The sequence below is a fragment of the Lolium rigidum genome, chromosome 1 (assembly GCF_022539505.1).
Source record: "Lolium rigidum isolate FL_2022 chromosome 1, APGP_CSIRO_Lrig_0.1, whole genome shotgun sequence".
Taxonomy (NCBI): Eukaryota; Viridiplantae; Streptophyta; class Magnoliopsida; order Poales; family Poaceae; genus Lolium; species Lolium rigidum.
The window spans coordinates 96462633-96477475 of record NC_061508.1 but is presented as its reverse complement, the minus strand read 5'-3'; the positions used below and the strand labels follow the sequence as shown (position 1 = coordinate 96477475).

General features: G+C 48.5%; 1 long non-coding RNA gene and 1 pseudogene across 1 annotated transcript; one reads left to right on the top strand and one right to left on the bottom strand.

Moving 5' to 3' along the window:
- Positions 1-7654: 7654 nt before the first annotated feature.
- Positions 7655-9063, top strand: LOC124678245. The gene is made up of 4 exons (XR_006994396.1): positions 7655-7753; positions 8154-8321; positions 8420-8524; positions 8675-9063. It is a non-coding gene; the product is annotated as an uncharacterized LOC124678245 (long non-coding RNA).
- Positions 9064-11181: 2118 nt separating this feature from the next.
- LOC124649385 lies at positions 11182-12415 on the bottom strand (annotated as a pseudogene).
- Positions 12416-14843: the final 2428 nt, after the last annotated feature.

Below are 14843 nucleotides of genomic sequence, written 5' to 3'. Positions count from 1 at the left end.
TTCGTCATCGTACTTAGTCTTCACCAACGCCATGAACGGCTCTATCCGTCCCGACGAGTTAGAGATGAATCGGCGGGACGAAGTTGATCTTGCCGATAAGACGTTGGAGTTCCTTCTTCGTGGTGGGCGGCTGCATGGTACGCACCGCCTCCCGACTTTTCGAGCCGATCTCAATCCTCGCTCATGAACCAGAAATCCTAGGAACCGACCGGCCGTCACACCAAAGGCACACTTCTTTGGGTTCATTCTCGGTCCGAACTTCCGAGTTCGGTCTAGGACGCGTCGCAGATCTCCCAAGTGTCCCTCCATGGAGACGGACTTGACTACCACGTCATCGATGTAGATTTCCACTAACTTGCCGATCGGATCGTGAAATATATAATTCATGGCTCTTTGATATGTTGCACCAGCATTCTTCAACCTCGAAGGTCATGACCACATATTCAAACAAGCCCACCGCCCCCGGTACTCCGAATGCGGTCTTGTGTATATCTTCCGGAGCCATGAAGATCCGGTTATAGCCGGCGTTGCCATCCATGAAGCTTAAAACCTTGTGGCCACTCGCTCGCATTGATCAATGTCTTCGCCACGTGCATTGGATACTCATCTTTTGGAGTGGCTCGTTAAGATCTCGGAAATCGATAGCCACACGCCACCGGCCGTCCTTCTTTTCTACAGGAACGATACCGGAGATCCATTCAGCATACCCGCATGGCCCGATGAACCCGGCGGCCAACATCTTCTCGATCTCTTTCTTGATCTTCTTCCAGGATTTCGGCCTTCATCCGACGAGCTCGTTGTTGGAACGGCCGAAATCCTTTCTTAAGGGGGAGCCGATGTTCAATGATGCTCCCGTCTAACCCGGGCATCTCTCGTATAGTCCCATGCAAAGCAGTCCGGGTATTCTTTCAATAGAGCAATCATCCGACTCCCGAGCCGTGGGTCTAACTTCCCGCCGATAAAAGTTGGCCGAGGCTTGTCCCCGGGGCCGATATCGACTTCCTCTAGCTCGTCGCCCGAGGTGAACCCATACCCCAGCTTTCCGTCACCCGTGAGGTCGACGCCAAATATCGGGAGAGCCGGTGGCGCGGATAATACGGTCCGATCGCTAGAATCGGCCTCCATCTTGATCATCACCAGGACCTTGTGGCAGTGTCGGAGCCGGTTGCGTGGATCGGCTCCCTCTTCATTCTTGCTATGAGAGCAGCTGCCCTCATTGCTACCCCTACCAGGGCGGTACCCAAGTTCTACCATGTTGATGCTGATGTCATGGGAGCGGGTTCTGTGGAAAGAGCCGATGAGTTCGGCTTCGAGGGTTGCCTTGATCTCGTCATGTTTCTTCTTGAGTTCATCAGGCAGATCCTCGTACTTGACCGGAGTGCTTTCCGCCATCTCGGATGTAGATGGCGATGTGGTGGATGTCGAAGGTAGTCCCACCGGGCGTGCGTGAATGTGTTGACGTCGAAACCCACCGGCGGGCAGCGACGGGCAACACAAGAGAGCCGGGAACAACTAGGGCTGCAAGCTGGCCCCAGTCCCTCGGAGCGACGGCCCGCAAAGCCTCCTCGGTCACACGTCCGATGCTATCGCAAGGGCGTGCCACCTGACCTATACCTGGTCAGGAAGGTGTTGGATGATGCCTCGCTTAGTTTCCTGCATGGCATACACGTAAACATTAAATACGAGCCTCGATCGGCTCTCAGGTTATCATGTGAATCGGCTCAAAGAGCCGATCCACCCATGATTCGTACAAGGTGTCCGAATATATGGTGGTCCTGCTTGATCAAGATAAAGCTAATGAGATCTACGACGATTTAGGGTTTTCACCGCATAATCGGATCATCCTACTCACGATTGGGCCTCGCGCTCGCGCACGGTGACCGTAAGTCCGATCCTAGACAGGGCCTAAAAACCAACACGAGGTTGATCCCCGAACATCCTTTCTAGGGCTAGCAAACTTCACCCTACACGCCGCTGGATCCTCCAACCCTTTGTAGGGCCTAACTAATGCGGATATTAAACTAATCCTTGCGGAACAAGGAGCAACCGTAACGGATCAGATCTACTAAACTATGATCAAGCGGGGTGCCGCCCCTACACCCGAGATAGGTGTAAGGGCGGCTAGATGCATAAGGGTCGCACTACGACAAAGCATATGATACGAAGAACAATGCTAACCCTAACACATCTAAGATAACTACGTTGCTCGCCATCAAAAAGGCTTCAGCACGAGCAACGCATGAACAACGTGGGTAGGCTTGTCCTGCCTAGATCGCAAGATGCGATCTAGGCAGCATGGTGCTTACCGGAGAAACCCTCGAGACGAAGGAGTTGGCGATGCGCCGAGATTTGTTTGTGTTGAACGTTGGTTGTTGTTTATTCCATAAACCCTAGATACATATTTATAGTCCAGGGGACTTTCTAATTTAGGCGTGCACCTAATCGTGCACGGGTAAAACTCTAACTAACCGACAGGTATCCTAATATGTTACAGATACACGGGCCAACTAGCCCACATTTTCCATATAAAGGCCGATTCACATATTTCTCCCATGTATATTCTTTAAATCCATCTTGATCGCAGCCCACCTCTGACCTGGTCAAATTCCGGTGATAACAGGCGCGCAGGGCGGCCATCACGAACCACTACTACCTCGAGCTTACACCGGAGCAGCGTCGGGATCCTCGCTGGAATCCCGACTACCGCCCGACTTGGGACGCCTTCTTCATCAATCGGCGTGAGAGGGCGCTCGCCAGGCACGAGGAGGATGGCCCGCCTCCTTCGAACTTCAACGAGACCGGACGTCGGCTCTGGTGGCGAGGCCGGACTCTCCAGGGCGTCATGAACTACATCACTACCGGCGATAACCCCCGCCTGCGCTACCCTTACTTGCAGCGGAGATACAGTCCCGGACCGCCGTCCGACGACATCAACGATGACGGCGGCGACTTCGACGACTACGAGCACATGTATTATACTCCTAGGCAGGAGTATGACTAAACCTTGCCTCAGACGAATGGTTCGTCTATGTATCCCTTGTTGTTCCGTATTCCTGGTCTAGCTAGCTGTGTATTAGGGTTACTTTGAATTATTCCGCTGCTTTGTTAGTTCGAATTTTTCCGCAACGTGTGAAAACAAGGTGGAAAACATGAAAAACAAAGTGGAGACTTGCGAAAACATGTGGAAAACAGAGGTGGACTAATCCAAAATACATGAACCATGAAGTTTTCATTACAACATGTGGAAAACAGAGGTGGACTAATCCAAAATACATGAACCATGAAGTTTTGATTACAACATGTGGAAAACAGAGGTGGACTAATCCAAAATACATCCCCAACTAGTGTCGCCATTGTTTACTTCTCTGCCGTAGCCATGGAGCATCTTCTTTATTTAACGCGATGGTTGGGTCAGTTTTCACTCTGAAGGGCGGGATTTCTTCAAAGTTACTATAATCTTCTGACATGTCTGTCTTGTCCTCCACTCCCACGATGTTTCTTTTCCCTGAAAGAACTATGTGGCGCTTCGGCTCACCGTATGATGTACTAGATTTCTTATCTTTTCTTTTCCTCGGTTGGGTAGACATGTCCTTCACATAGAAAACTTGAGAAACATCTTTGGCTAGGACGAATGGTTCATTTCTGTACCCAAGATTGTTGAGATCCACTGTTGTCATTCCGTACTGCTGATCTACCTTTACTGCTGTCATCTTGACCCATTGGCACCGAAACAGAGGGACCTTAAAATTAGGTCCATAGTCAAGTTCCCATATGTCCTCTATGTAACCATAATATGTCTCCTTTTGCCCATTGTACCCGGTTGCATCGAAACGAACACCACTGTTTTGGTTGGTGCTCTTTTTGTCTTGTGCGATCGTGTAAAATGTATTCCCATTTATCTCGTACCCTTGGAAAGTCAGTACAGTCGAAGATGGTGACCTAGCCAACAAGTACAGCTCATCTCCAACTTCGTCGTTTTTCATGAGTTCTGTTTGTAACCAGGCGCTGAAACTATCCATGTGTTTATCATTAATCAAGGATTCAGATAGCCCTGGGTTTTTGGACCGTATAATATTCTTATGTTCCTCGATATACAGAGCCACCAATGTTGACATTTGTAAAACTGTGTAGTGTGCTTTAGTGAAAGAATGTTCGTCCATAAATATCTTTGCTTTCCTTCCTAGCGTGCCTTTTCCACTAATTCTCCCCTCATGTCGCGATTCGGGAACACCAATCGACTTAAGGTCCGGAATAAAGTCAACACGTAACTCAATGACCTCCTCCGTTCCATAACCCTTCGAGATGCTTCCTTCTGGCCTAGCACGGTTATGAACATATTTCTTTAAGACTCCCATGAACCTCTCAAAGGGGAACATATTGTGTAGAAACACATGACCCAGAATCTGAATCTCTTTGACTAGGTGAACTAGGAGGTGCGTCATAATGTTGAAGAAGGACGGTGGGTACACCAACTCAAAGCTGACAAGACATTGGACCACATCTGTTTGTAACGCTGGTAGACTTTCTGGATTGATTATCTTATGAGAAATTGCATTGAGGAATGCACATAGCTTTACAATGGGTAGTCGAACATTTTCCGGTAGAATCCCCCTCAACGCAATCGGAAGCAATTGCGTCATAAGCACGTGGCAGTCATGAGACTTCAGGTTTTGAAATTTTTTCTCCGCCACATTTATTATTCCCTTTATATTCGACGAGAAGCCAGACGGGACCTTGATACTACTTAGTGCTTCAAAAAAGATTTCCTTCTCTTCTTTGGTAAGAGCGTAGGCTGGCAGCACCACCTTGAAACCATTCAGGATTCTTGCCGTCTCGACCTTTCGTGTGTTGCTGGTCCTCCCGTGCTTCAGATGTATCTTTTGACTTCCCATACAAGCCAAAGAAGCCTAGCAGATTCACGCAGAGATTCTTCGTCGGGTGCATCACGTCGATCGCCGAGCTGGACATCTAGGACTTTCCAATAGGGTAGATCCCAAAATATAGATTTCTTCTTCCACATGGGTGCGCGCTTATCGTGGCCATTCGGAACAGAGTTGATCGCCAGGACCCTTTCCAAATATTACTTTCAAATCTTTCACCATATCAAATACATCATCACCAGGTCGGAGAAGAGGCGTCTCCCGGGTATCTTCCTCACCGTTGAAATGATTGCCCGGTTTTCTTAAGGGATGCTTCCGCGGAAGGAAACGACGATACCCGAGGTACACAACCTTCTTACTCTTATCCAGATATATACTTTCAGTGTCATCTAAACAATGTGTGCATGCATTGTATCCCTTGTTTGTATGTCCTGAAATGTTACTAAGAGCGAGCCAATCGTTGATGGTTACGAACAGCAGCGCTCGTAGGTCAAATTCCTCTTCCGCGTGCTCGTCCCACGCACGGACACCTTTTAAGTCCCACAACTGTAAAAGTTCATCAACTAATGGCCTTAGGTACACATCGATGTCGTTGCCTGGTTGCCTCGGGCCTTGGATTAACACCGGCATCATAATAAACTTGCGCTTCATGCACAACCAAGGAGGAAGGTTATAGATACATAGAGTCACAGGCCAGGTGCTGTGGCTGCAGCTTTGCTCCCCAAAAGGATTCATGCCATCAGTACTTAGACCAAACCATAAGTTCCTTGCGTCACCTGCAAAGCGCGCGAACTTTCTCTCGATTTTTCTCCACCGCGCCCCATCGGCGGGGTGTCTCAACATCTCGTCTTTCTTACGGTCTTCCATGTGCCATCGCAACAGTTTGGCATGCTCTTTGTTTCTGAACAAACGTTTCAACCGTGGAATTATAGGAGCATACCACATCACCTTTGCAGGAACCCTCTTCCTGGGCCGCTCACCCTCAACATCGCCAGGGTCTTCAGATCTGATCTTATACCGCAATGCAGTGCATACTGGGCATTGTTCCAAATTCTCGTACTTCTCACCGCGGTATAGAATACAGTCATTAATGCAGGCATGTATCTTCTCCACATCTAATCCTAAGGGACAGACAAGCTTCTTTGCTTGGTATGTACTGTCGGGCAATTCATTGTTTCTAGGAAGCTGCTTCTTCACTATCTGCAACAACTTTGTAAATGTGCTGTCAGTCACACCGTTCTCGGCCTTCCATTGCAGTAATTCCAATGTGCTACCAAGCTTTTTCTGCCCATCTTCACAATTTGGATACAACAATGTCTTGTGATCATTTAACATCTGGTCGAACTTCACCCTCACCTTTTCAATCTCGCATTCTGTCTTAGCATCCGTGATGGCCTGACCCAGATCATCGATGGGCTGATCTGGTGTCCGGTCTTCTTCTTCTACTTCATCGTTATCTTCCATACCAGTACCAGCACCGTATTCAGAGAACATATCATGATAGTTGTCATCATTCTCTTCTTCTTCGTTGTCTTCCATCATAACCCCTCTTTCTCCGTGCTTGGTCCAACAATTATAGCCGGGCATGAAACCGGACCGATACAGGTGGAAGTGGATGACTTTGTGCGAAGAGTGTTCTTTCTGATTCCGACATACATCACATGGACAACACATAAAATTATTCCCTTTGTTTGCCCGGGCCACCTCGAGAAAATAACCCACACCTTTCATGAACTCGGTAGAGCATCGGTCAGCGTACATCCATTGCCGGTTCATCTGCATTATATAATTATCACCTACCGGTACCAAACATCATAAATAGAGAAATGGCTAATGTTACATCGACAGAGGAAAGGATAAAGTCGGTACCTCGACCGAGGAGGAAAGACTAGGAACAAAACTTATTTAATTAAGTATGGAATCTAAAATGGTGTGTCGGGCATTTCATCAAACACTTCTAGTGCATAGGAGGGAAAAAAAAGCACACACCACCCCCTCACACCTTCTATGTCCTCCAAAGTGAGATGGAATGAGGAGAGGGGTGGGCTGCAGCCTTTATATATAGTGGGGGGCCTTTTGCCCCGGTTGGTAACACCAACCGGGGTAAAAGGGCCCCACGAGGCCCTCTGCTCGCCCCAGCCCCAGCGCTGCGGCCTTTTGCACCGGGCCGTGGCAGGGCCGGGGCGAAAGGGGGGAGGGGCACCGGATATTAGGTGCGTTTTCCACTAGTGTCATTTCTAGAGACAGTTTTTCGGGATCAGAGGGAGTATCAATTATTCATTTGCGCTCGTTTCTCAACGTGGAAGTTCTGCCACGATATTCAGGTCCAGTGTCAAACTTTCACACTTGACGATTCTCAGCTTCATGTACATATACATTCGTTCATTCAATAATAAAATTAACCCTAAAATTAATAATATGCCTAGTTGCCATGCTTGCGCACCTATGAAATCTTGTAGATATACCCAAAGCCTGACGGTACCTATGAATTGTGTAAACAAAATTGACTCAGTACCATTTTCTTGCAGGTGGTCCATGGCATACGACACCAGAGAGAGCCGGCCCACATGATGCCTGAACCAAGTTACCATCAGTGTTTCGGCTGCAACTTGCATCAAGACACCAGAGAGAGCCGGCCCACATGGAGTCTTAATCACGATTAGGAGTCTTAATCACTCACCATTAGGGTTGGTTCTGCATCTGGATCCAACCACTCCACACGTCTCTATTATATAGTACCTGGGCTGGGCGCTGGATCTAGATCTAGATCTCATTCTCACCACAGGATAGAGACAGAGCACGAATCCCCTTCCTCCTCCACACACGACTCGGCAGACAGGATATGGAGCTTCTCCTCAGCATGGATTCTCCAGGTAATTACCATCTCCAGGAAAATTTCTATGCTTCTCGATTACATACTGATGGATGGATAATTGCTAGTTTTAGCCACAGGGCCTAGCTCCTCCATCGTGTTTAGGATGTGCTTTGGAGTTAATTTGGGCCAATCATCCCCAGTAAATCCCATGGGGATTTCTGAGAACTCCACTTCTTGCAAATGTTTTCCTACAGGAATATATCTCTTTAATTCAAAGGATTCTGAGAGCTCTGCTTCTCCCCTATAAAGCTTGTTTCATCTGCTGGATTAATTAAGAGACATATGAATTTGCCACCGTAAACAACCTCACTTACGATTCCAAAGTGAAAGTTTCGATTCTAGAATCGTATGGAAGATATCTCACCAAGAACAACTTTCTTTCTCTCTCGTTTTTGTAGATCCTTCTCCGGGACTTCCATGGAGAAAACACATCGTTTGGTTGATCTGAAGCCTGCAAATGTACCGCTAGACGAGAATATGATGCCGAAAATTGCGGATTTTGGTATCTCGAGATGCTTCGGTGAAAAGCAAAGTACGGTGATCTCTTCAAAACCGTTTGGAACAATGTAAGTTTTCTGGAAAACGCTTCTTCTGGTATGTGTGATTGAACGTCAGTTCCCTTTTTCCCCCATTGATTTATTAGGTACTATATATATTTATACAGGGGATATTTGGCACCAGAATTTTATGTGTCTAGACTAATATCATTCAAGTCAGACATATACAGTCTTGGTGTTATAATCATGGAGATAACGGTGAAGTTTACAAGGTACGATTCTCGTGTATTGCTTTGTGTATAATGTCATTCTTCTGTTTAGATGTCGCATAATAGGTATGGGGAGGATTACAAGGTACGGTGTGATAGTATCACTAGATATAAACCCGTGCTCCATTTTAACATGGTTTTTTTAACTAGCAGGGAGTTTATAACAGAGAAGAGATTGCTGTGAAGAAGCTTTATAACATGCAAAATATCGAGGGCACAAGAATTTCTAAACTTAATAAGGTCAAGCATCATCATTCGGTTAGTTGGCTACTGTTATGAAACACAACATAGACAATGCTAGAGCGCTCTGCTTCGAGTATATGAAGGACGGAAGCCTTGATAAACATATTACTCGTATGACTTGATATCAAATGATTAGGGGAATTTGCGAGGGTTTAAGTTATCATCCGGACTTAAAACCGGACAGCAAAAAGTTGTACCACCATAGATGTACTACCATGGATGTACTAAGTAAATCATAAGCTCGCATGAAAAGTATATCACTTCCTGGTTCATCAAGGACTGAATAAAATATTTGGTGATTCGAGTCATTTTGGTGTGTACCTAAATATTTATATCACAGTTGAATAAATTGAACCGTCGAGGTAAAAGAAAAAAAATACAACGCTTTGGGTGCTATGAACCAGGCCGAGAAGGTCGGATGGAACAAGGGGCGAGTCAGCTTAATTCTCTCATCCTATCATACACGCCACTTGACATAAGAACTGAGTGCTTGACTGAGGCCAAATTGCCTCAAGGAAGATTATGGAGTTATTCCTGAGCAGCTCATGTAGGTTTTCATTTATCTATATACCAGTAGCCGGAAGGTGCGCTGTCCATATGTGCTACATGAAGAATTAATTAGAAAAATGTACTAGTGCTGTGACCAAATAAATGACCAAGTCTCTCATTTATTGTCATGATCTCTGAAAACAGCATCAGGTTATATTATTGTCAAATAAAACCAACTGAGATTAAATATCTCGTCGTACCATCTAAGCCACTTGACATGTGTATTGTGCGGCCTTTTCATTTATTTATAACCCCGAGTCAGTATCCACATACATCACTATGACTGAAATAAATCTAACTCGAAACCAGTAGCAACAAGAATTGCTCCAGAGAGCATCAAACAAGAAAAAATAAAGTACTCATGCACCCTACTGAATAATCACAATAATGACAGTCATCCTGTCAGCTGAATAGAGATATAGGTTGTACATATGAGACAAGGGAATTTATACTAGACACTTGTAATTACGAGAAGCAAAGATTACACTCTTATTTCAAACTGGAACACCTCAAAAGCCAACCATAAACTAGTATTTTGCCAGATGATCTAAATACACATTTGTATGAGAGCTAGCTACTTATTCTTTTGAGGGGAGCGAGCTAGCTATTTCTGAATTCAGGCTTTAGCTCACCTTAGGCTAAACACTGACAGCCTTTAGATACTTGCTATTCGTCGCCAAGTTTATTTCTTACGGCCATCGATTTCTTGTTAGAATCCTGAAAAAGTATTACTCATTAGCCATAAACAAGGATTCTGAAAAGGTATTGTAACCACAAGGAGAATTTCTGAATATCCATAAAAATGTTAATATCCAGTAGCAGTCGCTCGCAGCTAGGGATGTAAATGGTACGGATAATTTCCGCTCCGAATCCGCATCTGTATCCGTTTTTGAGGATATGGTATGCATTTTTAGAAATCCGCCGGATATGGATACGGATGCGGATAGTGATCAAGCGGATATCCGAAGGATACGGTAGAGGATATGGTATTGATACTATCCGACGGATACGGATTATCCGTTATTTTTTGCGGATTATCCGAGGTCCACAAAGAGGATAATCCGAAAAAACTAGCCCAACCCTAAATATTTAGATAATATATTTAGTTCATCGGCCAAACTATGTATTCTATTAGCACGCAATTTGCTTTGTTGTACGAACAAGTGTGTACATTTAGCTATAGTCTATAATTACAAACATATTTTACATAAAAAAACATACTTCTATTTTTTATATGTATATTTTCTTAATAATCCGCATCCGATCCGAGTCCGGTCCGAATCCGCTCCATATCCGTAATCCGATATAATCCGCATCCGAATACACATCCGACCATTATCCGCTCCGATCCGAATCCGTTACAAAAATATGGTAAAGGATATGGTAAGAGCAATATCCGATCCGATCCGATCCTCATTAGCCATAAACAAGGATTCTGAAAAGGTATTGTAACCACAAGGAGAATTTCTGAATATCCATAAAAATGTTAATATCCAGTAGCAGTCGCTCGCAGCAATCCCCGGCTGCAGCTGCAATCCCAGCGGTAGCCGGTCGCTTCCAGAACCGCCGGCCGGGCACGATTAGCAGGTGGGCTAGCTCCTATAGTCGTGGAATAAGAAACGGTCGATGTAAAAGAAGAAAAAAAAAACATTAGGTAGACGGAGACGGATGTGGCCTGGTTCGATCGAACCGACCCGGGTGCAGAATAATTTATTCCGCACCCACGTGTCTAATAGAGTTTTCATGTCCTTACTATATAGAGTAGGCCAGGATTGTGTTGATGTCCGAGGTACGGAAGCCGTTGAAGTTGGTGCCGGAGCCGGTGGTGTAGGCGCCCATGTCGTCGAACACGAGCCACTCCCCCACGCTCATCTCCGGCAGCTGGTATCCGGTGACCACCGTGTCGAGGGAGTCGTTGTGTTGATGTCCGAGGTACGGAAGCCGTTGAAGTTGGTGCCGGAGCCGGTGGTGTAGGCGCCCATGTCGTCGAACACGAGCCACTCCCCCACGCTCATCTCCGGCAGCTGGTATCCGGTGACCACCGTGTCGAGGGAGTCGCACGTTGGCCCAAACACCGTGGACGCGAACGTCTTCTCACCGTGGCACCGTACGGTGAGCGGCTTCGGCCGCGGCACGTAGTCGTCCATGCGGATGCAGTTGAGGGAGCCGTAGACGCCGTCGTCGATCCGAGTACTCCCGCAGGTCTCCGCGCGTGCGCTTCCCTATGACGCGCGCGGCGAGCGTGAATGCCGTCTCGGCGAAGTGCCGGCCCGGCTCGCCGATGACCTCCACGCGGGGGAGGTCGCCGAAGCGCTGCTCTATGGCGCCGCGGATGACACGGGCGGCCTCGTCGAATGCTGCGCCCGCAACGAACCCACCGCCGATGTCGAGCACGCGCATGGGCGGCATGCCAAGCGCGGCGGCCGCGTCGAACGCCGCTCGCGCCGCCTGGATGGCGCCGCTGTACACGTCGGTGCGCGATCCGCCGCTCCCGACGTGGAAGGAGACGCCGGCCACGGCAAGGCCCACGCGCTGCGCGGCGCGTAGGAGCGGGACCACCTCGTCGGCGTGAGCGCCGTACTTGGTGCCGAGGTCGACCTTGGCGTGGCTGTTTTCGGGGCCCTTGATGCGTAGGAGGAGCTCGCAGCTGGGGTGGCAGCGCTTCACCTTGGCCACCTCCTCCACGGAGTCGTAGGTGGTGAGGTTGACACCCACCTGGGACGCGTACTTGAGGTGCTCCTCAGGCTTGCACGGGTTAGCGTACACGATGCGGCTGGGATGGACCCCGAGCGCGACAACGGCCTGGATCTCGACGCGGCTGGCGCAGTCGAAGCCGGTGCCCAGGGCGGCGAGCGCGCCAAGCAGTGCCGGCTCCGGGTTGCACTTGACAGCGTAGTAGGGGCGCACGCCGGGGAGCCAGCGGTTGTGCAGGTCGATGATCCTGCCGAGGTCAAGGACGTGGAATGCGCTGCACACGCCGGAGGCGGCGATGGAGCGCATGAGGCCAGGGACGCCCTCCACGGAGCGCCGGAAGGCCAACACCTTCCTGTCCTTAACACCGGCGGCCACCAGCACGGACTGCATAGGGCTGCCTGCACCCATAGCTAGCGATGGATGGATGTAAGGATGGGTGTGGCTCTCGGTGCATGGACAGCCCTTTATATAGTGGTAAAGGAAGTGGCATATTAGAGCTCTTTGAGGATGGGTGTGGCTCTCGGAAGGCATATTAGTGCCCTGTATACAGACCCCATCAGGAGGGGACTGGAACCACACATGCCGGCCAATAGATAGATAAATTAACTGAACCTCTTGCCAGGTTGTGCGCATATACATTCGTATAAGCGTGAAAAGGATTTGAGTGAAGACAAACGGAATACGCGTGCGAATAGCTATACAAAATCTTACTTCAACATCCTGCAGTTCGTGCGTCGGTAACCTCAAAGAGCTCAGACGGTAAGCCCTTCGTCATGATATCGGCAAACTGCTGCGAGGACGACACGTGAAGAACCCGAATCTAACCGAGAGACACCTTCTCACAAACGAAGTGGATATCGATCTCGATGTGCTTCATGCGGCGATGCCGGACCGGGTTACATGCCATGTAAATATCACCGCCATTATCACAAAAAGCAACGGTCGCAGAAGACAGGAGAGGACGCTAAAGCTCAAGAAGAAGTTGTCGAAGCCTCGGCACTGGAGCAGGACACCGTGGCCTGCCGTTTGGAGGTAGCCAGAAGTGGAGCGTCAGCTGTCAGAGCAGCCGACCCAATCCGTGTCGGAGGGAGGCGTCCGACGTGTAGTGGAGCTGAAGTCCGTGGTCGAGGGTGCCACGGACATAACGAAGGATCCACTTGATGAGGTTGAGGTGACGTAGCAAAGGATCCACTTGACGAGGTTGAGGTGAGGTTCCCTAGGAGCGTGCATGTAGAGGCACGTTTGCTGGACAACAAGGGCAATGTCAGGACGGGTGAGCGTAAGGCAGCGCACCGAAGAAGGTCGATGGCATACTAGCATTGCGAGAGAAGCATCCCCGAAGCGGAGCGAGAGACCGAGATCCCGAGGAAATAGGACAAGTCCCCGAGATCGGTCATGAAGAACTCGCGCTGAGGTTGGTCGGTGATGTATTTTAGGAGCCCGGCGCTGGATGCGGTGAGGATGATGTCGTCAGCTAGGCTATCTCGGTATCACGCCGAAGCACGAACAGAGACACGTCGCTCTGGGAAGCCACGAAGCCGAGTCGATGAGCGAACCGTTGGTACCACGCGTAGAGCGTCTACTTGAGTCCGTAGAGGGACTTCTGGAGCAGCCAGACGTGCTAAGGACGCACAGGGTCGATGTGGCCGGTCGGCTGCTCAATGTGAACCACCTCGTCGATATTGCCATGGAGGAAGGCGTTCTTGACGTCCAGCTGATGAACCGTCCAAGCATGTGAGATGGCGATGATGAGCACGATGTGGATCGTAGCCGGCTTGACGACATGACTGAAAGTCACATCATAGTCAATACTAGGCTGCTGCGAGAAACCACAGACCACCTACCTGGCCTTGTACCGAGCAAGACCACCATCAGTGCCAAACTTGTGCTTGAAAATCCAGTTCCCTGAAACAACACTAGCACCAATAGGACGAGGAACAAGAGACCAAGTATGGTTCTGAAGAAGAGCATCCTACTCCTCGGACATGGCGGCACAAAGAGGTTCCTGAAGAGCAGAGCGATAGGTTTTGGAGATAGTAGATATGGAAGAGTGTTCGGCCGAGAGATTGAGTTTGTCAATGGGACGAAACAATACCGTTCTTGGCGCGAGTGAGCATGATGTGGGTGTTGGTGGCGGAGGCGGTGGGGAGGGTTGATGGCCAGAGGACGCAGACGGGGGCGGCAGCGCTGTTGAGGCGGGTGTGTCGGTTATCGACGTCGGGGGCATAGGCGCCGAGCCATGCATGGTGGGCTGGGCTGGCCCGCTAGGGGCGCGGCGCCCGTGGGCGTGGGCTCCGTGGAGGCCAAGTCCAGGAGAAAGTCCATATCGTCCGGAGACTGATCGGTGCCGGTGGCGGCAAAGGGAAAAGTATTTTTTGTAAAAAACGATGTGATGGGATATGATGACGTGGCGAGAAGACAAGTCTAGACATCTATATCCGCCGTGAGAGGGAGGGTAACCAAGGAACACACACACCGTGGAGCGAGGGACGAGCTTGTGCGGCGTCGTGGTAGACTAGTTCGGATAGCTCGGACACCCGAAGAGACGGAGGTCGCATAAGGAGGGTGGCTGTCAGTATAGGAGGGTGTAGAAATATTTGCAACAAAATATTTTTAAACATAACAAAATTCTATGCAACTAAAAATGCAGAAATACCTAAAATATTTGCACTAAAATCTCTAAGGTAAAATTAATCTAAAATTTCTAAGCTCAAATTACTCTAAAATTTCTAAACTAAAATTACTATTAATCTAATATTTCTAAGCTAGTAATAAAAATAGTAAGATAAAATTTTCTAAGCTAAAATTTCTAAGTTAAAATATCTAAGCTAAAATT